This window comes from Schistocerca gregaria, chromosome 2 (genome assembly GCF_023897955.1).
Source record: "Schistocerca gregaria isolate iqSchGreg1 chromosome 2, iqSchGreg1.2, whole genome shotgun sequence".
In the NCBI taxonomy this organism is placed as follows: domain Eukaryota; kingdom Metazoa; phylum Arthropoda; class Insecta; order Orthoptera; family Acrididae; genus Schistocerca; species Schistocerca gregaria.
This window is the reverse complement of record NC_064921.1, coordinates 867,569,611-867,594,046: the sequence shown is the minus strand read 5'-3', so window position 1 is coordinate 867,594,046 and position 24,436 is coordinate 867,569,611. Positions and strand designations below refer to the sequence as shown.

The following is a 24,436-nucleotide window of genomic DNA, read 5'->3' as shown; positions in this document are numbered from 1 at the left end:
AATGTCAGCTTGTGAACCATTCAACGAAACATCATCGATATGGGCTTTTGGAGCCGAAGGCCCACTCGTGTACCCTTGATGACTCCACGACCAGTGTTTTACGCCTCGCCAGGGCCCGCCAACACCGAAATTACACTGTTCATGACTGGAAACATGTTGCCTTGTTGGGTGAGCTTCGTTTCAAATTGTATCGAGCGGGTGGACATTTACGGATACGGTTGCAACCTCACGAATCCATGGACCATGCGTATGAGCAGGCGACTGTTCAAGCTGATGGAGACGGTTTAATGGTGTGGGGCGTGCGCAGTTGGAATGGTATGGGACCCATGATACGTCTACATACGACTCTGACAGGTGACACGTAGGCATCTTCTCTGATCACCTGCTCCCATTCATGTCCATTGTGAATGTCGACATGCTTGGCAACTCCAACAGAGCGGTACGACACCCCACACGTCCACAATTGCTACAGAGAGACTCCAGGAATACTCTTCTGTGTTTAAACACTTCCGCTGGCCACCAGTCTCAAATGGTTCAAATCGCTCTGAGCACTATCGGACTTAACATCTGAGGTCATCAGTTCCCTAGAAGTTAGAGCTACTTGAACCTAACTAGCCTAAGGACATCACACACATTCAAGCACGAGGCAAGATTCGAACCTGCAACCGTAGCGGCGGCGTGCTTCCAGACTGAAGCGCCTAGAATCTCTAGGCCACACTCGCCGGTTCCACCACTCTCCCCAGTCATGAACATTATTGAGTATATCTGGGATGTCTTGCAACGTGATGGTCAGAAAAGATCGTCAACACCTCGTGCTCTTACAGATTTATGGACATCCCTGTAGGATTCATGGTTTCAGTTTCCTCCACCACTACTTCAAACATTGGTCGAGTTGATGCTACGTCGTGTTGCGGCACTTCTGCGTTCTCGCGGGGACCCTACAGGATATTAGGCAGGTGTACCAGTTTCGTTGGCTCTTCAGCGTATTTCTTTCTTTTTCATCGGGAGTAAGGTTAGTATGTGTTTAACCTCACTCCGAAAACAAATCTTTGTGGCGATACACCAGGTACACGATCTCTCCATTTTGGTTGCAATGGATTGTCTTTTGGGTCATTGCTTGCATTCTCTTCTTAGTACTTTATTCCTAATTTTGGCTTCCCTAGTGCAGCCTTTGACATATCTTAGAAATTTCATTGTTGATGCGTGTTGTTGTTGTTGTCTTCAGTCCTGTGACTGGTTTGATGCAGCTCTCCATGTTACTCTATCATGTGCAAGCTTCTTCATCTCCCAGTACCTGCTAAAACCTACATCCTTCTGAATCTGCTTAGTGTTATCATCTCTTGGTCTCCCGCTTCGATTTTTACCCTCCACGATGCCATCCAATGCTAAATTTGTGATCCCATGGTGACTCTGAACATGTCCTACCAACCGGTCCCTTCTTCTTGACAAGTTGTGCAACAAACTCCTCCCCAATTCTATTCAGTACCTCCTCATTCGTTATGTGATATACTCATCTAATCTTCAGCATTCTTCTGTAGCACCACGTTCTAAAGCTTCTATTCTCTTACTGTCTAAACTATTTATCGTCCATGTTTCACTTCCATACAGGGCTACACGCCATACAAATACTTTCAGAAACGACTTCCTGACACTTACGTCTATACTCGACGTTAACAAATTTCTCTTCTTCAAAAACACTTACCTTGCAATTGCCAGTCTACATTTTATATCCTCTCTACTTCGACCATCATCAGTTATTTTGTTCCCCAAATAGCAAAACTCATTTACTACTTTAAGTGTCTCATTTCCTAATCTAATTCCCTCAGCACCACCCGACTTAATTCGACTACATTCCATTATCCTCGTTTTGCTTTTGTTGATGTTCATTTTATAACCTACTTTCAGGACACTGTCCATTCCGTTCAACTGATCTTCCAAGTCCTTTGCTGTCTCTGACAGAATTACAATGTCATCGTTGAACCTCAACGTTTTTATTTCTTCTCCATGGACTTTAATACCTACTCCGAATTTTTCTTTTGTTTCCTTTACTGCTTGCTCAATATACAGATTGAATAACATCGGGGACAGGCTACAATCCTGTCTCACTCCATTCCCAAACAATGCTTCCCTTTCATGTCCCTCGACTCTTATAACTGCCATCTGGTTTCTGTACAAATTTTAAATAGCCTTACGCTCCCTGGTTTTTCCCCTGTCACCTTCAGAATCTGAAAGAGAGTATTCCAGTCAGCATTGTCAAAAGCTTTCTGTAAGTCTACAAATGCTGGAAACGTAGGTTTGCCTTTCCTTAATCTAGCTTCCAAGATAAGTCGTAGGGTGAGTATTGCCTCACGTGTTCCAATATTTCTACGGAATCCAAACTGATCTTCCCCGAGGTAGGCTTCTACTAGTTTTTCCATTCGCGTTAGTATTTTGCAACCTTGACTTATTAAACTGGTAGTTACATAATTTTGACATCTGTCAACAACTGCTTTCTTTGGGATTGGAATTATTATATTCTTATTGAAGTCTGAGGGTATTTCGCCTGTCTCATACATCTTGGACACCAGATGGTAGAGTTTTGTCAGGACTGGTTCACCCAAGGCTGTCAGTAGTTCCAATGAAATGTTGTCTACTCCCGGGGACTTGTGTCGACTCAGGTCTTTCAGTGCTCTGTCAAACTCTTCACACACCATCGTATCTCCCATTTCATCTTCATCTACATCCTCTTCCATTTCCATAATATTGTCCTCAAGTACATCACCCTTGTATAGACCCTCTATATACTCCTTCCACCTATCTGCTTTCCCTTGTTTGCTTAGAGTTGGGTTTCCATCTGAGCTCTTGATATTCATACAAGTGGCTCTCTTTTCTCCAAAGGTCTCTTTAGTTTTCCTCTAGGCGGCGTCTATCTTACCTCTAGTGAGATAAGCCTCTACACCCTTACATTTGTCCTCTATCCACACCTGCTTAGCCTTTTTGCACTTCCTGTTGATCTCATTTTTGAGACGTCTGTATTCCTTTTTGCCTGCTTCATTTACTGCGTTTTTGTATTTTCTCCTCTGATCAATTAAATTCAATATTTCTTCTGTTACCCAAGGATTTCTACTAGCCCTCGTCCTTTTAACTATTTCATCCTCTGCTGCCTTCACTATTTCATCCCTCAAAGCTACCCATTCTTCTTCTACTGTATTTCTTTCCCCCCATTCCTGTCTCCCTGAAACTCTGTACAACATCTGGTTCTTTCCGTTTATCCAGGTCCCATCTCCTTAATTTCCCACCTTTTTGCTGTTTCTTCAGTTTTAATCTGCAGTTTATAACCAATAGATTGTGGTCAGAGTCCATATCTGCCACTGGAAATGTCTTAGAAATTAGAACCTGGTTCCTAAATCTCTGTCTTACCATTATGTAATCTGATACCTTCTAGTATCTCCAGGATTCTTCCATGTATACAACCTTCTTTTATGATTCTTGAACAAAGTGTTATGCTCTGTTCAAAATTCTACCAGACGGCTTCCTCTTTCATTTCTCTCCTCCAATCCATATTCACCCACTATGTTTCCTTCTCTCCCTTTTGCTACTCTCGAATTCCAGTCACCTACGACTATTAAATTTTCGTCTCCCTTCACTACCTCAATAATTTCTTGTATCTCATCATACATTTCATCAATTTCTTCATCATCGAAAAAAACTACAAAGAACGAAACTCGTCTATCTTGAAGGGGGAAACCAGATGGCGCTATGGTTGGCCTGCTAGATTGCCCTGCCGTCGGTCAAACGAATATTAACTGCGTTTTTTAAATAGGAACCCCATTTTTATTACATATTCATGTAGTAATTAAAAAAATATGAAGGTTTCAGTTGGACCACTTTTTTCGCTTCGTGATAATTTCACTGTAATAGTCACAAACGTATAAGCACGTGGTATCACGTAACATTCCGCCTGTGCGGACGATATTTGCTTCGTGATACATTACCCGTGTTAAAATGGACTGTTTACCAATTGCGGAATAGGTCGATGTCGTGTTGATGTATGGCTATTGTGATCAAAATGCCCAACGGGCGTGTGCCATGTATGCTACTCGGTATCCTGGATGACATCATCCATGTGTCCGGACCGTTCGCCGGATAATTACGTTATTTAAGGAAACAGGAAGTGTTCAGCCACATGTGAAACGTCAGCCACGCCCTGCAACAAATGATGATGCCCAAGTAGGTGTTTTAGCTGCTGTCGCGGCTAATCCGCACATCAGTAGCAGACAAATTGCAAGAGAATCGGGAATTTCAAAAGTGTCGATGCTGAGATTGCTACATCAACATCGATTGCGTCCGTACCATATTTCTATGCACCAGGAATTGCATGGCGACGACCTTGAACGGCGTGTACAGTTGTGCCACTGGACACAAGAGAAATTAGGGGAGGACGACAGATTTTTTTTGCACACGTTCTATTTAGCGACGAAGCGTCATTCACCAACATCGGTAACGTAAACCGGCATAATATGCACTACTGGGCAACGGAAAATCCACGATGGCTGCGACAAGTGGAACATCAGCGACCTAGGAAGATTAATGTATGGTGCGGAATTATGGGTGGAAGGATAATTGGCACCCATTTTATCGATGTCAATGCAAATGGAACAATGTATGCTGATTTCCTACGTAACGTTATACCGATGTTACTAAAAGATGTTTCACTGCATGACAGAATAGCTATGTACTTCTAACATGGTGGATATCTGGCACATAGCTCGCGTGCAGTTGAAGCAATATTGAATAGTATATTTCATGACAGGTGGATTGGTAGTCGAAGCACCGTACCACCGGATCTGACGTTCCCGAATTTCTTTATGTGGGGACAGTTGAAGGATATTTTCTATCGTGATCCACCGACAACGCCTGACAACATGCGTCAACGCATTGTCAATGCATGTGCTAACATTACGGAAGGCGAACAACTGGCTGTTGAGAGGAATGTCGTTACACGTATTGCCAAATGCACTGAGGCTGACGGACATCATTTTGAGCACTTATTGCATTAATGTGGTATTTAAAGGAAATCACGCTGTAACAGCATGCATTCTCAGAAATGATAAGTTCACAAAGATACATGTATCACATTAGAACAACCGAAATAAAATGTTCAGACGTACCTATGTTCTGTATTTTAATTTTAAAAAACCTACCTGTTACCAACTGTTCGTCTAAAATTGTGAGCCCTATGTTTGTGACTATTACAGCGTCATCTATCATAAAGCGAAAAATGTGGTCCAACTAAAACATTCATATTTCTTTACGTACTACACGAATATGTAATTAAAGGAAATAGGGGTTCCTATTTAAAAAAATTCGCAGTTGATTCCGTTTGACCTATGGCAGTGCCATATAGCGGGCCAACCATAGCGCCATCTGGTTTCCCCTTTCAAGCTAGACAAGTTTCGTTCTTTGTAGTTTTTTCTTTTGACGCTTATTTCGTGAGATATTTAGCCCGATCACGATCAATCTGAGTTTGTCGCCTACTAAAAGATTGTTATTCATGAGATAAAAATTCAACTTCAAGCATGACTACCAACACTAATCGCTACCGGTTTCACAGGCAGTTGTTTTATCAATGGCAATTCAAGTTCGATTTTTTAAAGAATCGAGCATGGTTTTTTTAAATGTTTGCTGGAAATAGTGTTTGTTTACCTGGGATCCCTTTCTAACACTCAGATTAAACATACGCAGAATAACTCGTCACTTACAGATTCGGAGCCTCACATTTGTAGCTCTAAGGTAGCATCAGAGCAGTTTTGTTAAAGTGCTCGTAGCAAGCAGCAGTTGGGAGCGGAGGGGGGCTTGCCGAGCACTGGAGCAGCGGAGCAAGGTGTGGGAAGTCCTGAATAGCGGTCCGGCTGCAAAGACGACCCTGGCGTTTCCGGAAAGCGGTGGACGAGGTTTCGCCCACTGTGCTGCCAGAGGCCAGCGCTCGTTTGTCAGAGACGTGGGCTTTGCTTCTCAGTGAGAGGTGCTCGCCCTCCTCTGAGAGTGCGACCTCTTCGCGGGTGTCCATCGCTGGGTGCCTCGGTCCCTCAGACGCTGTCAGAAGCATTACTGTCGGACGAAGAGCAGACCGTGCGCAGAAAGCTGCCAGGTCAGGCTGCCTTGCTTTCCTGTGGTCGTAACATCCGAGAGTTTTCAGTAAAACCGTACTATTTACTTCTCGAGAACAATTTGTATATGCTGAAGAGTCCCATTAAAATTCAGTGTGAAGTGATATCAGAGAAATAAGCTACTGATAAAACTGTTTATTTACACAATAAGTTATGGCCGTCTGACCATCTTCTCCTTCAGAAAAATATTCACAGATTCGTGTTAGGAGAAATGTAAAACCATTACCGTCAAATATTAAAACCTAGTATTCTATCTACCTATCTATATCCGGATCCCACTCCAGCTACCACCGGGTCTGGATGCTCACGATTCCTCTCCATTTGGCTCGGTCCTCCCACCACCTTTCTTCCTCCACTTGTTACCAGGTCACAGCTCTCCTTTCCACATATATTCTCACTCCCATTTTCCACCGTGTTCTTGGGTGCCCTCTAGGTCTTTTTCCATCCATCTTTAGTTCTTCCACAATTTTGGGGAGTCTCTGCCTATGCGTCCTCTTAACATACGCATACCGTCTTAATCTCTCCTTTTTTTTCAATTTCTTCTCTCGTACTTTCTTGTTTAAGGTCCTTTCTAATCTCTACATTCCTTACACTATTCATTCTTGTTTTTCCCTTAACTGCTCTGAGAAATTTCATTTCCTCTGCTTGCAGTCTGCTCCGGTCCCTTTCTGCCATTGTCCATGTTTCTCCACCATAGGTGACAATAGGGAAGTAATAATTCTTATACATAAGAAGTTTTGCTTTTTCTGAAACTTCCCTGTTCCAAATCAGGTGTTTTATTGTTTGGTAGAAATTGCCTCCCTTCTGTAACCTCCTATTAATTTAGTTAGTTATTCTTCCATCCCTAGATATTTCATTCCCCAAATAAGTGAAATTTTCTACCACTTTGAGGGGTTCTCCATTCAAGGTAATATTTCCGTTGATCTCTTACTCTCTTCCAAATACCATTACCTCGCTCTTATCTTTATTTATTTTTAATCCATACCTTTTCATTATTTCCTTCCACGCATCAAGTTGTAACTGTACATCTACCTCTTTATCACTCCATATAAAACTAGTGTTAGATACTGTTATTCCACAGTAATATAAAAACTGTGCTAGATAGTGCACTATTTCACGTTATGACTTTCATCGGCATTATAACATGAAAGAGTACGTTACCTAATGCACCTTTTACAGATTGGCAATGTAATTTATATTACGGTCTAATAACGTTATCTACTTTATGGTTTCAACATTTGACAATAATTATATTTCTATAGATCTTATAGAATTAAATTTTCCATGAGACATAGCTACAATAGTGATAGAAGCTGAAGAAACGTCACAGCCAGGACTTGAACACAGGTCTACTGCTTATTAGGCGATCTGTATACAAACGTAGGGTGCTACCCCAATACCGGGGAGCCTCGGCAATACTGACGATTTAAGAAGGGCAAAACAGGATGAAGGTATGAACTGAAGTACGTGTTATGGAGGGCACTGGACTACAGTAGCGTATCCAGCGGCAATACTTATTCTGCTACGGTGGTGTAATGGCTAACACATCTGACTAGTACACAGAAAACCTGGGTTCGATATCATTCCTCATTCTCTGAATGCTGTAATTTATGACTGCAATTATCTGTCACCTTATTTATGTCATTTTATTGTAAGCTAGCCATTTTTGTTTACGTTTTTGTGGAATTAAAAAACTGTCCCAGCCATGGTACAAATTTTAACTCTATTCCTCAGTTTCTAACATTGTCGTACATTTTATTTTTCACCTAACATGAACATGATGATGCTCAGCCTACCAAACCCGACTGTGAAAGTAATGCCTCGTACTTGCATGCAGCAGCTCAAGGCGGTAATATGACATGTTACTAAGTATTCGAGTTCTGGGGCACCACCTCCAAAAAACACACTGACGGAAAAAAAATCGCAATACCAAGAAATAAATAATGTAGGATAATGGAATTTCTGGAATACATTTGTCTAAGTAAAATATTTAAGTGATTAATATTACGAAATCACAGGTTAATGTGAGCGCAGCGTAAGTCATTACAAATGTGAAATGCTGGTAGTTTGATAACGTCTGGATGCCAGTCTGTGGGATGGAGGTCCATGCCTGTTACACTCGGTCGGTCAGTACAGGCTGTTGTGGACGACGCTAGAGTTGCTGTACGATGATGTCCACGAGAAAGTAAGACGTCGAAACTCCGTACTGCACAGTGGGTTATACGGCAGAGGTACTGCGCGAGCGTTAGCGCTGGAATACATTCCTGCTCTGGTGTTCATCAATGGGAGCACAAAAAGTTGAGTCATCAGACTGACGTGCAAATTTACAGTAACGGTACGTGGGATCACCACGACAATGTTCCTGCTGTCGTACGCAATCTCACTCCAGACCATAACTCCAGGAATACAGGGCTATTACAAATGATTGAAGCGATTTCATAAATTCACTGTAGCTCCATTCATTGACATATGGTCACGACACACTACAGATACGTAGAAAAACTCATTAAGTTTTGTTCGGCTGAAGCCGTCAGAGCGCTCGAGAGCGCAGTGAGACAAAATGGCGACAGGAGCCACGAAAGCGTATGTCGTGCTTGAAATGTACTCACATCAGTCAGTCATAACAGTGCAACGTCACTTCAGGACGAAGTTCAACAAAGATCCACCAAGTGCTAACTCCATTCGGCGATGGTATGCGCAGTTTAAAGCTTCTGGATGCCTCTGTAAGGGGAAATCAACGGGTCGGCCTGCAGTGAGCGAAGAAACGGTTGAACGCGTGCGGGCAAGTTTCACGCGTAGCCCGCGGAAGTCGACGAATAAAGCAAGCAGGGAGCTAAACGTACCACAGCCGACGGTTTGGAGAATCTTACGGAAAAGGCTAAAGCAGAAGCCTTACCGTTTACAATTGCTACAAGCCCTCACACCCGATGACAAAGTCAAACGCTTTGAATTTTCGGCGCGGTTGCAACAGCTCATGGAAGAGGATGCGTTCAGTGCGAAACTTGTTTCCAGTGATGAAGCAACATTTTTTCTTAATGGTGAAGTGATCAGACACAATGTGCGAATCTGGGCGGTAGACAATCCTCACGCATTCGTGCAGCAAATTCGCAATTCACCAAAAGTTAACGTGTTTTGTGCAATCTCACGGTTTAAAGTTTACAGCCCCTTTTTCTTCTGCGAAAAAAACGTTACAGGACACGTGTATCTGGACATGCTGGAAAATTGGTTCATGCCACAACTGCAGACCGACAGCGCCGACTTCATCTTTCAACAGGATGGTGCTCCACCGCACTTCCATCATGATGTTCGGCATTTCTTAAACGGGACACTGGAAAATCGATGGATCGGTCGTGGTGGAGATCATGATCAGCAATTCATATCATGACCTCCACGCTCTCCCGACTTAACCCCATGCGATTTCTTTCTGTGGGGTTATGTGAAAGATTCAGTGTTTAAACCTCCTCTACCACGAAACGTGCCAGAACTGCGAGCTCGCATCAACGATGCTTTCGAACTCATTGATGTGGACATGCTGCGCCGAGTGTGGGAGGAACTTGATTATCGGCTTGATGTCTACCGAATCACTAAAGGGGCACATATCGAACATTTGTGAATGCCTAAGAAAACTTTTTGAGTTTTTGTATGTGTGTGCAAAGCACTGTGAAGATATCTCAAATCATAAAGTTATTGTAGAGCTGTGAAACCGCTTCAATCATTTGTAATAACCCTGTAGGTCCAGTGTGTCTAGCACGTAGAGAGGTTGCCTGCAGGTCCTCAACTGGCCTCCTTCTAACCAACACACGGCCATCACTGGCAACGATGCAGAGCCAGATTTCGTCAGAAAACAAAACAGACCTCCGCCTCGTCCTCCTACCAGCTCACTCTTGACACCACTCAAGTCGCTAATGGCGGTGGTTTTAAGAGTCTGGCTCGGAGCTGTGCTTGAAGTAACCGATTTGTAACAGTTCGTTGTGTCACTGTGGTGCCGCCTGCTGCTGAAATTGCAGCTGCAGTTGCAGCACAATGCACCAGAACCATACGATGAACACGATGTTCTTTCCTCTCGATAGTGCCAGGTGGCAGTCCGGAGTCCCATCCTCTTGAGACTATATTTTCTCGTGACCTCCTGTGCCAGCAAGAATGCACAGTGGTTACATTTCTGCCAACTGTTTCGCAATATCGCTGAAGGAACACCCAGCTTCTCGCAGCACTATTATACGACCTCCTTCAAACTCAGTGAGGAGTTGATAATGGCGTCTCTGTCGCGTTGAAGGCATTGTTGGCTAACATCAGCTCACCACGTCCAATGTCAAAGGTACCGAACGCTCGCGACTTTTATAGCGAGTATTTAAAGTGAACTTGATTTGTCTCTCCTTAGGCGACTGGCACGAAATATTTATAGACGTCGACTTTCAGCTGTAGAAATACTCCAACCAACTTTCACTTATGACGCACAATTCCTTCTTGGTTCTGCTGTTTTTCTCCGTCAGGGTATATTCAAAGGATACCATTTACTGATCATATTGCTATCCTCAGTGAAAGTGAGAAATAATTACTGATCCTGTCGAATGGACTGGGCAAATGAACTTAGAATATCGAGAAAGTAAACGAAGAAGTCGAAAGTAATGAGATTCGTGATAAACTTGTCTCATCGAGTACTTGTGATACGCGCTGGGCAGATGCGTTGCACCACGTACGCTTGCATCAATGACCATTCAGCAGTTGTCAACTGCACTGGTGGAGGAACGCAACGTCCTACTCCAAGAACTCGTTACCAACCTTGCGGCTAGCCTTGCACAACATGCATTGCTGTCCATGGTGATCATGCACCTAATTAAAACCATTTCCCGCTTTTGTAATGATCAGGGAACCACCAAAAATCGCGGTGACTCCAGTATAATTATTATCTTTGAATAAAAATGTGATTTCTGTTCTTCTCACTCCGTTTTCCTTTTTTTTTTGTGTAGCAACATTTCGGAGTTGCATATAATATTCTCATTTTCCTGCGTCAAGCTATTTTTTTTAAATTCGAAACAAGTAATATACTGTATTTAATAGGAAATTAATAGTGTACAGTTTTTTCCTTAGTCATTATCGTGCAATACCATATTAGAGTATCATTCAACCGTCCATCTGTCTGTAGCCATTATCAGTACAGGACTGTGCAATATAACAAAATGCAACGGTGTCCCATAATTACATCTAATGGTGTAATATCGTACATTAGCAGGTACCAGGTTCTAAGCTGAAAAGCCTTTCGATCCAAACACGCGTTTCATTTCTTCGCCCTAAATATAGAGTCTAATTTTTGTGTATATAGTTTTGGAAGGATCCTGAACGTGTATCAGACTCCGAAGATAAGAAACGAGGAAAATCTCCGCTGAATGGTCGAGGAAAGGAATATATGGAAAACACTAGCTAGAAAAAGGGATGCGATGATGTGATATGGGTTAAGATATGAGGGAATAATTTTCATGTTGAAGAACTTCTTGGCTGATTAAAACTTGTTCCGGACCAAGACTCGTCTCGGAACCTTCGCACTTTGCGGGCAGGTATTCTACCATCTGAGCTGCCCAAGCACGACCCACCACCTGTACTCATAACTTTACTTCCTCTAGTATCTCCATAATAAGCAATGGTCGCCAGTTGTCTTAATTTTTCCAGGAAGTTTCGTATCAGTGCACACACCACTGCACAATGAAAAATCCATTCTGGGAACATCCATGTTATTCATTTACTTGATAGATCTGACCAGGAATTCTACATATTTAAAATTGCATATATTACGATAAGCATGTTGTTTACATTTATAAATTAAAAATTACGATTGCAAATAACATAGCACACACACAGTTTCATAGTCGTAAACGTCCACGCCGATAGTTGAGTGGTCAGCGTGATGGACTGCCGTCCTATGGGCCCGGGTTCGATTCCCGGCTGGTTCGGGGATTTTCTCCGCTCAGAGATTGGGTGTTGCGCTATCTTCATCATCATTTCATCCCCATCCGGAGCGCAGGTCGCCCCATGTGGCGTCGTCTGTAATGACAAAACTAAGTAAACTGTTTATTATCTCAAACGTAATTGTCTTAACTGTTGACACGTTTATCCCACTGCGAAACACCACCGTCATTGCCTTCATGGAAGTATGTTTGCGTTTGCCTATGGAAGCGAACTTGCACCCAGGCGTGCTTCTCTAAGTAATACGCAATTCGTCGGCCACGGATTTCTTTCTTGAGGGCTCTAAAAATATGGCAATCGTGTGGGGGAGGGATCGGGATTGTATGGAGGATGTGCGGGCTTCATAGCGGAACTTCTGCAGCGTACTCGAAACAACAGGCGCCCAAGCTCCGGAAAGCCATATGAGGCTATGAGGGTTCATATTTGAGTGCTAGAGTCTGCTGATAGTTGACAATCTGGAATACGGCGCACAATTAACGCGCAGGGTATGTGGACGCTTTGCAAAAATAGAAGCATGCCATCAAGTGCAAATGCCCAGGAATATTGACGGACGACATCATCTGGTGCTGGGTAATGCACACCCACAGAATGCGCTGGCCATTTGGTCAGTTTATCGCGTCCTATCCATCTCTGTGGAAATGTTCGATCCAGGAAGCTACAAGCAAGTAAACTCTAGCGCCATGGTGCAGTGTCCTGCTGGGAGATCACTATTGGCTGGAGGGGAGAAGCTGAGGTTCAAATGGCTCTGAGCACTATGGGACTTAACATCTTAGGCCATCAGTCCCCTAGAACTAAGAACTACGTAAACCTAACTAACCTAAGGACATCACACGACACCCAGCCATCACGAGGCAGAGAAAATCCATGACCCCGCCGGGAATCGAACCCGGGAACCCGGGCGTGGGAAGCTAGAACGCTACCGCACGACCACGAGATGCGGGCGGAGAAGCTGAAGAACAGAAAATTGTTCAGGTATGTGCAAATCCACAGTTTTTTTACTGTTTGCTTGATGAATAAAAATTGTCCAACTATGATGTCTTTCACCAGCACACACATCGTTTTCTGTCTCTGACACGTTTCCGATAACTATTGGGTTTTTTCGAACCCAGATGCGAATGTTGGGCCGATTAATCTTGCCACAGGCGTGGAGGGTCAGTGTTCTTTCCGCAGCGCTGCGGAATCGTGAGCGCACCTGCGAACGACCTTAAATTCAAACATCCTGATGGCCATATTGGGGCGGTCTCTATCGATCACGCGGGGCTTGGCCTCCGTACGATACGCGTTTTCGAACTCCCTTTCGAAGTACCACCGGATGTAGTCACCGCGGCTTTCCAACCGTACGGCAGAGTGATCAGCCACCGTTACAACGTACCCCGTTCTTAACGGGGTACGACAGATTAAAATTGAAGTAACCAAACGTCAGATGTAGGACGATCGTTATGTATGACGGTCAGCCACGCACTTGCTCTGGTTGTGGCCAAGTAGGGCACATCCGGTCGGATTGTCTCCGACGACGGCTTACTCAAATCCCGACAGGTGAATCTATGACTCCTTTTACGGTGATGACCCTTCCTCTCAATTACACCGAAGTTGCACGGGCAGCAACCCTTTTCGATGCTGACCACATCAGCCCGGTAGCCGCCCCCTATGGCGAGACCATGACGGCTTTTGCACTACAGGATCCGGCCTCTACAACGGCGCCCCCACCTGAAGATAATCACCGACCGACCTTGCAAGAAGGCGTGGATGCCAGGATGGACATTGAGCCACGGGTTGTGCCGACAGTAGCTTTTCTTCCAGACGCCGGAGCAGCTGAAGAAATCCACCCACATTCAGATACTGGAACACACGTCAGTAAACAGCGTTCCCCGCGAAAACACAAGAGACGGCGGCGTGCTCCATCGGACGAGTGTTTGCAGCGATCGCCTGACATGGACTGTGGAAATTCCGACGAAGGTACCGGCGGTACAGAAGCCGCTGTAACTTCAAACTCAACAGATCGCCGTTGTGACGGCTTCAACCCCTCCGACCCCACAGAACAGCAGGATCACAAGCAGACAGCCGCTGTCGATTCCCAGGCAGCAGAGCCGATGGAGTCAGCGGCGAGTGCCGCAGCAGCCACTAACAGCCACCAGCAGCCGATGGTATTTCATGGAGACTGGGCGGACGACTGTGAGGAACACATCTTGTCCACCGTGTCGGATGACACGGGGGAAATTTACCCCATCAGTGTTGATCCTTTCCCGCCATCAGTTATAGTGACGAGACAGCCTTGCAAGGGTACTGATGGCCAACACGGATAGACCTCAAACTTATCGCGTTGCAACTATAAACATCAACACTATACGGACGCTCGCTAAGTTATCCTTGCTTCAGGATATGTTGACCTCTGTTTCCATCGACATCGCCCTTCTCCAGGAAGTGTACGTCGACGACGTCCCAGGCATGTACGGTTACGATGCTTGTATCTCTCCAGCTTCCCCAACAGGCAGCGGTGTCGCTGTACTTCTTCGGGAAGGGATAGTGGCGGACGATATCCTGTTTCTGCCTGGGGCAAGAGGAATGGCACTCACAGTACTGGGTGTCCGCCTTATCAATATCTACGGACATTCCGGGACGGACAAACGTCGTGAACGCTCACGATTCTTTGCGGAAGACGTCGCCTCGCTCTTCCAAGGCCGCCACGACCATCTGGGGTTTGGAGATGACTACAATTGCGTACTGGCGGCCAGAGACCAACTCCCACGTTAATAATCCGTGCCCGGAACTCGAGACGCTAATTCGAGACCTGCAGATGGTGGATACTTGGGAACATCTTCACGGCCACCGACTGGGATTCACGCACTTCACGAGTCACTCTTCCAGTGGTATCGATCGGATTTATGTCACACGCTCTCTCGCCGCTGGAACACAGAATGCGGAACTGTGGCCTGCAGCATTCTCGGACCACTCAGCTTACATTTGTGCCGTCACCCTACGTCGGCAACAAGTGTGGAGAAGCCGCAGCCCGTGGAAATTAAACATCGCTCACCTGTCGCATCCGGATTGCCGCCAAACCGTTGAGGATACGTGGCATTCGTGTGAAAATCGCCTCCGTGCATATCCCACAACGATCCGCTGGTGGTTGGACTGTGCCAAACCTGCACTGAGGCGAACGTTGATAACCTACGGTGGCGCCCACGCTACTTGGCGAAGACACACACTCGACTTTTACTTCCGGGTCCTGCGCGACTGCGATGCTATGGCGCCGTCTCCCGAACGACAAACGGCGGTCCACCGTGCTAAGGCTCAGATCCTCGCTCATATGCGATGCCACCTAGAGGGGGTAGTCATCCGCTCGAGGACGCAGGATCGGATACCGAGCGAACGCCCGTCAATGTTCCACGTCCTTCGTGAACGTAAACGACGCCAACGAGCGCTGATACGCTTCATCGACACGGAGGACGGTCGTCGCCTCACCACGCAGCAAGACATGAACACAGCGTTCTACAATCATTATTCCCAACTCTATTTCGGTCAACCCCTGATTCGACAGCACTGGAGGACGTCTCTCAGACGATTTACGGCACCGTCACCCCGGCGATGGAAGTGGCCTAGATAGACGAAATTACGGAAGAAGAAGTGATCGACGCCATTTGAAAAGGAGCTGTCAACAAGTCTCCGGGTCCTGATGGTCTCCCCTTGGATTTATACCGGACTTTTCAATATTTATTAGCCTCCCGATGGACGAACATCTGTCGCGAACTACTATCCCCGGACGTGCCGCTCCCTGCGGCCCTTGTGGAAGGGATGATTATTCCTATTCACAAACAGTCCGGTAGCTCACGACTGCAGGACTACCGCCCGTTGACGCTACTGAACTGCGACTTTAAGATCTTTTCTCGACTGTTGGCGGCACGGATACGCCAGACCTTACGAAATGTTATTTCATCCTATCAAATGTCATTAGGAGGTGACAATAATATTCAAACAGCACTCACTAAATATTGTGACTTGATCTCATTGGCGAGGGCATGTCGTCTGAAGGGTGCACTGGCGGCAATCGATTTTAGTCAAGCTTTCGACCGAATGGACCACGACTATTTGGAAGCGGTCCTCCAACATATGCGGTACCCACAGCCATTCGTCACTGTTGTCATGCGACTACTCCGTGGCGCGACGTCCAAGGTGATCGTCAACGGCCGACCTTCCCAGCCCCTCACCATTTCTCGATCGATACGCCAAGGCTGCCCTCTGTCCACTTTACTTTACGCTGTGGCCATTGAACCTCTCCTCTGTGGCCTGCGCCAACGACTAACGGGTATGACGTTACGAGGCCACACTTTCCGATGTAAAGCGTACGCCGACGACCTGGTGATCGTCATCGGCAACGGTGACGACACCGCTAGCGCACTAAATTGGATAGCGCAATATGCCATGGCCACTAGTAGTCGTATCAACGTCGCAAAATCGGTGGCGATGAACATCGGGGTCGGATTGTCTGAGAACAGTGTCACCCCTTACAGCTCAGAGATAGTTTGAAATGTCTCGGCATTGATTTTACAGACGATATTCGACGGACCGCTGCCCACAACTTTCGACGGCTTTTACGAAATGTTCGGACTGGAATTGCCAACAACCGCCTACGAGCCCTGGACATCGTCCAAAGGACCCAGTATGTTAACACACATTTAGCGTCACGCATTCCGCACATCGCCCAGATATTACCTATACCGGTGATGCTAGCTCGCTGTATACTTGCGGCTTTTGGGTCGTGAGTTCCGGAATGCTTTTCAAGACCGCATATGAGACTGTCACCCTTCCCCCCTGATCGGGGAGGGCTTGGCCTTTATCACGTTTATGACAGAGCGGTCGCCCTATTTGTGAGCACATTAGTCAAACTATGGCACCGCCGTCCGGACAGTCTGACCAGTTTGTTAGTAGAAGAACTAGCACCGCCCTCCCTGTTGCCACCTGTGCCGATACACCACGTCCCCTCTTCGCTCTTCTACATCGGTGTCTTTTATCTCGAACTCAGTTACGTTCGACTTGCCTTACCAGCGACTCAACTGACGACGGCAAAGACGGTTTATAAGGTCCTGCAACATGGACGACCCGGTAACGTCGTGGAGAGGAAGCACCCGAACATCAACTGGCGAGTAGTGTGGAGGACAATTCACCACGTAACACTGGACACTGACGTTACGGCGATAAGGTATATCACTGTCAACGGTAATCAGGTGACCAGATCAAGGCTACATGCGATCCACATGGTAGACTCAACCACATGCACGAGCTGTGGCGTTCAAGACAACGAAGAACACCGTCTTAGCTGTGGCGAGTCCACGGCAGTGTGGCACTTAGCGAGGCAAATGTCAGCATACTTCCTTCGTGTAACGCCGAATCATATCGACCCCAAGACTATCTTATTCCCGGATAAACCGTATTACCCACGCACTAAAACTAATGCAATGACGTGGCTTCGTGGACATGCAGTGCAATATTTGTTTCAAGACGGCGGACCTCAAAGATTTTATTTCTTCTCCTTGGAATTCAATACCTACTACGAATTTTTCTTTTGTATCCTTCACTGCTTCTTCAATATACAGATTGAATAATATCGGGGAGAGACTACAACCCTGTCTCACTCCCTTCCTAACCACTGCGTCTCTTTCATGTCCCTCGACTCTTATAACTGCCATCTGGTTTCTATACAAATTGTAAATAGCCTTTCGCTCCCTGTATTTTACCCCTGCCACCTTCAGAACTTGAAAGAGATTATTCCAGTCAACATTGTCAAAAGCTTTCTCTAAATCTACAAATGCCACAAACGTAGGCTTGCCTTTCCTTAACCTATCTTCTAAGATAAGTCGTAGGCTCAGTATTGTTTCACGTGTTCCAACATTTCTACGGAATCCAAACTGATCTTCCCCGAGGTCGGCTTCTAGTAGTATTTCCATTCGTCTGTAAAGAATTCGTGTTAGTATTTTGCAGCTGTGACGTATTAAACTGATAGTTCGGTAATTTTCACATCTGTTAACACCTGCTTTCTTTGGGATTGGAATTATTATACTCTTCTTGAAGTCTGAGGGTATTTCGCCTGTCTCATACATCTTGCTCACCAGATGGTAGAGTTTTGTCAGGACTGGCCCTCCCAAGGCTGTCAGTAGTTCTAATGGAATGTTGTCTACTCCGGGGGCCTTGTTTCGACTCAGGTCTTTCAGTGCTCTGTCAAACTCTTCACGCAGTATCGTATCTCCCATTTCATCTTCATCTACATCCTCTTCCATTTCCATAATGTTGTCTTCAAGTACATCGCCCTTGTATAGACCCTCTTTATACTCCTTCCACCTCTCTGCTTTCCCTTGTTTGCTTAGAACTGCGTTTCCATCTGAGCTCTTGATTTTCATACAAGAGATTCTCTTATCTCCAAAGGTCTCTTTAATTTTCCTGTGGGTAGTATCTATCTTACCCCTAGTGAGATAAGCCTCTACATCCTTACATTTGTCCTCAAGCCATGCCTGCTTAGCCATTTTGCACTTCCTGTTGATCTCATTTTTGAGACGTTTGTATTCCTTTTTGTCTGCTTCATTTACTGCGTTTTTATATTTTCTCCTTTCATCAATTAAATTCAATATTTCTTCTGTTACCCAAGGATTTCTACTAGCCCTCGTCTTTTTACCTACTTGATCCTCTGCTGCTCTCACTATTTCATTTCTCAAAGCTACCCATTCTTCTTCTACTGTATTTCTTTCCCCCATTCCTGTCAATTGTTCCCTTATGCTCTCCCTGAGACCTTGTACAACCTCAGATTCCATCAGTTTATCCAGGTCCCATCTCCTTAAATTCCCACCTTTTTGCAGTTTCGTCAGTTTTCATCTACAGGTCATAACCAATAGAATGTGGTCAGTGTCCACATCTGCCCCTGGAAATGTCCTACAATTTAAAACCTGGTTCCTAAATCTCTGTGCTACCATTATATGATCTATCTGAAACCTGTTAGTATCTCCAGGCTTCTTCCATGTATACAGCCTTCTTTTATGATTTTTGAACCAAGTGTTAGCTATGATTAAGTTGTGCTCTGTGCAAAATTCTACAAGGCGGCTTCCTCTTTCATTTCTTTTACCCAGTCCATATTCACCTACTACGTTTCCTTCTCTCCCTTTTCCTACTATCGAATTCCAGTCACCAATGACTATTAAATTTTCGTCTCCATTCACTATCTGAATACTTTCTTTTATTTGATCATACATTTATTCAATTTCTTCGTCATCTGCAGAGCTAGTTGGCATATAAACTTGTACTACTGTAGTAGGTGTGGGCTTCGTATCTATCTTGGCCGCAATAATGCGTTAACTATGCTGTTTGTAGTAGCTTACCCGCATTCCTATTTTCCTACTCATTATTAACCTACTCCTGCATTACCCCTATTTGATTTTGTATTTATAACCCTGTATTCGCCTGACCAATAGTCTTGTTCGTCCTTCCACCGAACTTCACTAAGTCCCAGTATATCTAACTTTAACCTATCCATTTCCCTTTTTAAATTTTCTAACCTATCAGCCCGATTAAGGGATCTGACATTCCACGCCCCGATCCGTAGATTGCCAGTTTTCTTCTTCCTAATAACGACGTCCTCTTGAGTAGTCCCCGCCCGGAGATCCGAATGGGGAACTATTTTACCTCCGGAATATTCTACCCAAGAGGACGCCATCATCATTAACCATACAGTAGAGCTGCATGCCCTCGGAAAAATTACGGCTGTAGTTTCCCCTTGCTTTCAGCAGTTTGCAGTACCAGCACAGCAAGGCCGTTTTGGTTATTGTTACAAGGCCAGATCAGGCAATCATCCAGACTGTTGCCCCTGCAACTACTGGAAAGGCTGCTGCCCCTCTTTGGGAACCACACGTTTGTCTGGCCTCTCAACAGATACCCCTCCGTTGTGGTTGCACCTACGGTACGGCTATCTGTATCGCTGAGGCACGCAAGCCTCCCCACCAACGGCAAGGTCCATGGTTCATGGGGGGAGGGTCAAGATGTAGCACTGGTTAATGTTGGCATGGATTCCACCCTTCAGTTTTGTTTCATGGTTTCCTTCGTCCCGCACTTTGCTCTTTGCTCTCTTTCCTTATGCCTTTTTCTACAACTATTAGTTATGTGCGTCCCCAACTCGGCGCAACGAGTGCACTTACTAGTTTTCAGTTCCTTACTGTAAAAAAATGAAAAATAAATAAATGAATAAATAAAATAAAAAAATCACAATAATACACCAACTGCATCCTTTGTACCACATTACATCACCAGGATGGGAGGTGGGAGACATCGTGGCCAGGCCTCTGGTCGCGACCACTGCCCACCTTGCCTCCGCCAGCCCACTAATTGATAAAAAAAAAAGTGGTCAGCGTAACGGATTGCCGGCCTACGGGCCCGAGTTCGACTCCCGTCTGGTTCGGGAATTTTCTCCGCTCAGAGACTGGGTGTTGCGCTATCTTCATCATCATTTCATCCCCATCCGGCGAGCAGGTCACACAATGTGGCGTCGTCTGTAATGACAAAACTAAGTATATTGTTTATTATCTCAAAAGTAATTGTCTTAACTGTTGATACGTTTATCCCACTGCGAAACGCCACCGTCATTGCCTTCATGGAAGTATGTTTGCGTTTGCCTATGGAAGCGAACTTGCACCCAGGCGTGCTTCTCTTAGTAATACGCAATTCCACGGCCACGGATTTCTTTCTTGAGGGCTCCAAAAATATGGAAATCGTGACGGGGAGGGATCGGGATTGTATGGCGGATGTGGGGGCTTCATAGCGGAACTTCTGCAAGCAAATAAACTCTAGCGCCATTGTGCAGTGTTCTGCTGGTAGATCACTCTTGTCTGGAGGGGAGAAGCTGAGGAACAGAAAATTGTTCAGGTATGTGCAGATCCAAATTTTTTTTTTACTGTTTGCTCGATGAATAAAAATTGTCCAATTATGGTGTCTTGCACCAGCACACACATCTTTTTCTCTGTCTCTGACACGTTTCCGAAAATTATTGGTTTTTTTCGAACCCAGATGCGAATGTTGGCCCGATTAATCTTGCCACAGGCGTGGAGCGTTGCTTCATCAGAGAAAACGTATCCTACATAGTTATGTAGCAAATTCGTGGCGAAACTCCGTTTCGTTCCAGTGCTTGCACGATCTGAACCTTGTATGAGTGCACGCGAAGTCGTTCACGCAGCACCTAGCTTAACTGTTGACCTAGGGATGTTTAGCTCTCTTGTTGATCGGCGAAATTACTTAGACGGGGTTCTTTGGAAGGTCTCTCTACATGCTCCAGCAATTCATTATACGGCGTCTTCTACCAGAACCTGATTGTCTGTCTACACTCCCAGTGGCTAGAAACTTGTCATACCAAGATCATCTTTCAAATTCACATCGCAAATTTCTTCGGCCAGAAATAGGTGATTTCGTTTCCGCGTGTCACGCCAAGCAGTAGGCTCTGGTGAGTTGTAGTCATTTCTTGTAATTATTTAGCACATGGAACAAAACAAAAGGAACCGTTTGGAGAAAAATGTTCTCAGACTGTTTGAACTGCCACATTTATCAAAAACAGATATTTTATTCGTTCTTAAAAAAGTAGAACAGCGAAGGTATATTTATTCTAGGACCCGTGGCATTAACAGACTTGAAAGAAATGGTAGCAGTGGGTGAGCGATAGAAAAATGATAAAACACAGCTAATGCAGACTGACTGAAAAATGAAAAGTACTGTTGTGTAAATGGGGGTGGTACGGCGTCACTTAACAGGTGTTTTCTTTAACCTTTAAATCTAAACGGGGTGAAAGGATTGATCAAATAAAGTGAACATTTCAATTCCAATGGTTTTATTAACTGCCCAAAACAATCTCAGATACAATTTGACAGGCGTCACTCGGGCAAGATTATTTAAATCTTAAGCAAGTTAATAAATAACTTTAACAAACAACTCTAGATAAGACACATTATTTAAGACCCTTTCAATTAACATTACATGTATCCCACGATTTTCCGCCAAAATCGACAGAAGCGACTGAGGCTGAATTTAACTATAACTTTAACAAACAATTCTAGTTAAGACGCATTGTTTATGACGCTTTCAATTAAAACCTTAAATTGCATGTAAAATAACATCTGACACACAGCCTCACTTCAACACGAATACTTAAAACATATTTACAACTTGGTCAATCTCACAGAGCGACCCCGAAATTATTCAAACGCGCATTGGCTTGTAAGATGGCCTTTAGGGCATAGAAAGTTACAACGTTGTACAACGATAAATGTGCAATAACGGAAGCAAGGTCCAAGCTTGTAAGGCCGAAGTTTTACCACGAACAGTGGAACATATTTCGAAACAAGACGTGGCTCCGTTTGCAACCCCACAACCCCACGTGGAGCAGACCATCAAAATGTGAACCAATCAAGCGCTACCGAAGAGGAACACCCGAGCCCGAGCCCCGGCGAAGTCCACCACCCGTAAGCCAAACTTGTAATCTAAAGGGAACCCCTGCGCTTCAGTTGCTCACTCAAACACAGACCACATCCGACGACAGAAGGCAGAAAAACCTTTCTTAACCTTAACATTTAAGACTGATCAGTAAATTAACTATAAAATCAGGGCTAAACAGCAACTACTTTCATTCGAAAGTGCTCCCTTTAAGTGAAACAGACCTCGATAAAAAAAATAAAATAACCCACTAAGAGTGGGAAATGATCTGGTTCACAAGAACCGGCACTCACCAGAACTTAATGAAACATATCTGCAAATACATCAATATTATGCGGAAACAGATCACACGCCTAGTATGAGGCCTCAAATGAAATCGAACAAGCATCACGTCGCACTTCGCGCAACGTCTTACTGTACCAAGAGCGATCACAATCACAGTTAGCTAAGCGCCCTTAGTAATTAGCATACTTAATTGGGTGTCTACATGCTGGGGCGATGTTGCGAAGGCGCCAGACCATAACTTCACAAGTCCCATAACAGCGTGTCCCTCCAAGGAAGCAGGCTCATCCACAGCTCACGATGTTGCCGGAGAATGCACAGCGCCGACCAAGTCGGCCAACTCCCACCGACTCCAGTACAAGCACGTGATATAAAGCTACTTGTTCGTCGAGCAGCTTTATATTTATAAACTTAACTTTTGGGGGTTCATTTTTAGATGAAGAAATCGGAGAATTCTTCACACTTCACATTATTTATTTACAGGCGTCACTTGTACAGACTCTCCAGCCGAAATCATCACAAACAACTGACTGACTCTGACCTCGCATCATCTCTGCTTATATAGAATTTTAACAATCACTCACAAAATATTGCATTATTAATTCTGAAGAATTTCAAAGTTACAATTAAAATGTACAAAATGTTTGCGAACAGACATTACACCCGAATAAGGAGAAATTAACAATATTAGTTGACGTAATTTTTGTAGTGTCATCACTAGGTTTAAATATTAAAATTCGATATGGTTCTAATTACAATAATGTCTTTTGTGAATTTTGAGTTATTTAATTAATTACAGTTCGGTTTCAGATACTAACATTTAATGACATCACAAATTCTGCTTTCTATCAGACTGTATACAAGGAAGTTACAAATACGCCCTGAAATACGAAAAATCTGAACATTGTGTGATGCAAACAATTGGAGAGTTAATCAAAATGTGTTTACAAAGTACATTAATTTCAAAATAGGATATAAAATGAATAACAAGTACGAATACATTGCTTGGTAATCACTTAAAAAGCTGTTTCTCAAGATAATGAAGCTTTTTCTATACTAATACATTTCTTGTTCCAAATGATCGTAATTAGTGGCTCTGACTACTTATACCAATACTTCTACAGTATCTTATTATCCGTTACTTTACATTTCTTAGCTCACCCTGCTGATGAATCATTTAATTTGGCATTTATTATGTAATTCCGTTAATGACGACAATAAGTCTTTTCACAACGAATACAGAATATTACTAGTAAATGCGACAGACTGATATATAAATACACATAGGTACACATACAAATCCCTAGGGCACTGTATTGTCCAATAACTACACAGTTACATATCAAAAAACAGTTGGTATCAGTCATTTCAGTTAACCCACGGGTCGGGCTGTATTGTTATACACCCCCCCAGCCACTCTTACAAGTGTAACTTGTATGAATGGCTGCTAAATACCCTCCAAAATAGAATTTCTTTTTTTCTTAGCTGTTACTCCAGTCACTGGTGCATGTTGCATATCTTAATGAATTGGCAGCTCACAATCATCCGTCCCAATGCGCTGTCCATCTTGTGTCTGCAGCCCCTCTGCTTCTGGCAGT

The 24,436-nt window shown here is 44.4% G+C and overlaps 1 protein-coding gene across 4 annotated transcripts in view; it reads left to right on the top strand.

Moving 5' to 3' along the window:
* The window catches only part of LOC126335244 (adenylate cyclase type 8), a 1,717,934-nt gene that overhangs the window by 62,234 nt on the left and 1,631,264 nt on the right, over positions 1 to 24,436 (top strand). The window lies entirely within an intron of this gene.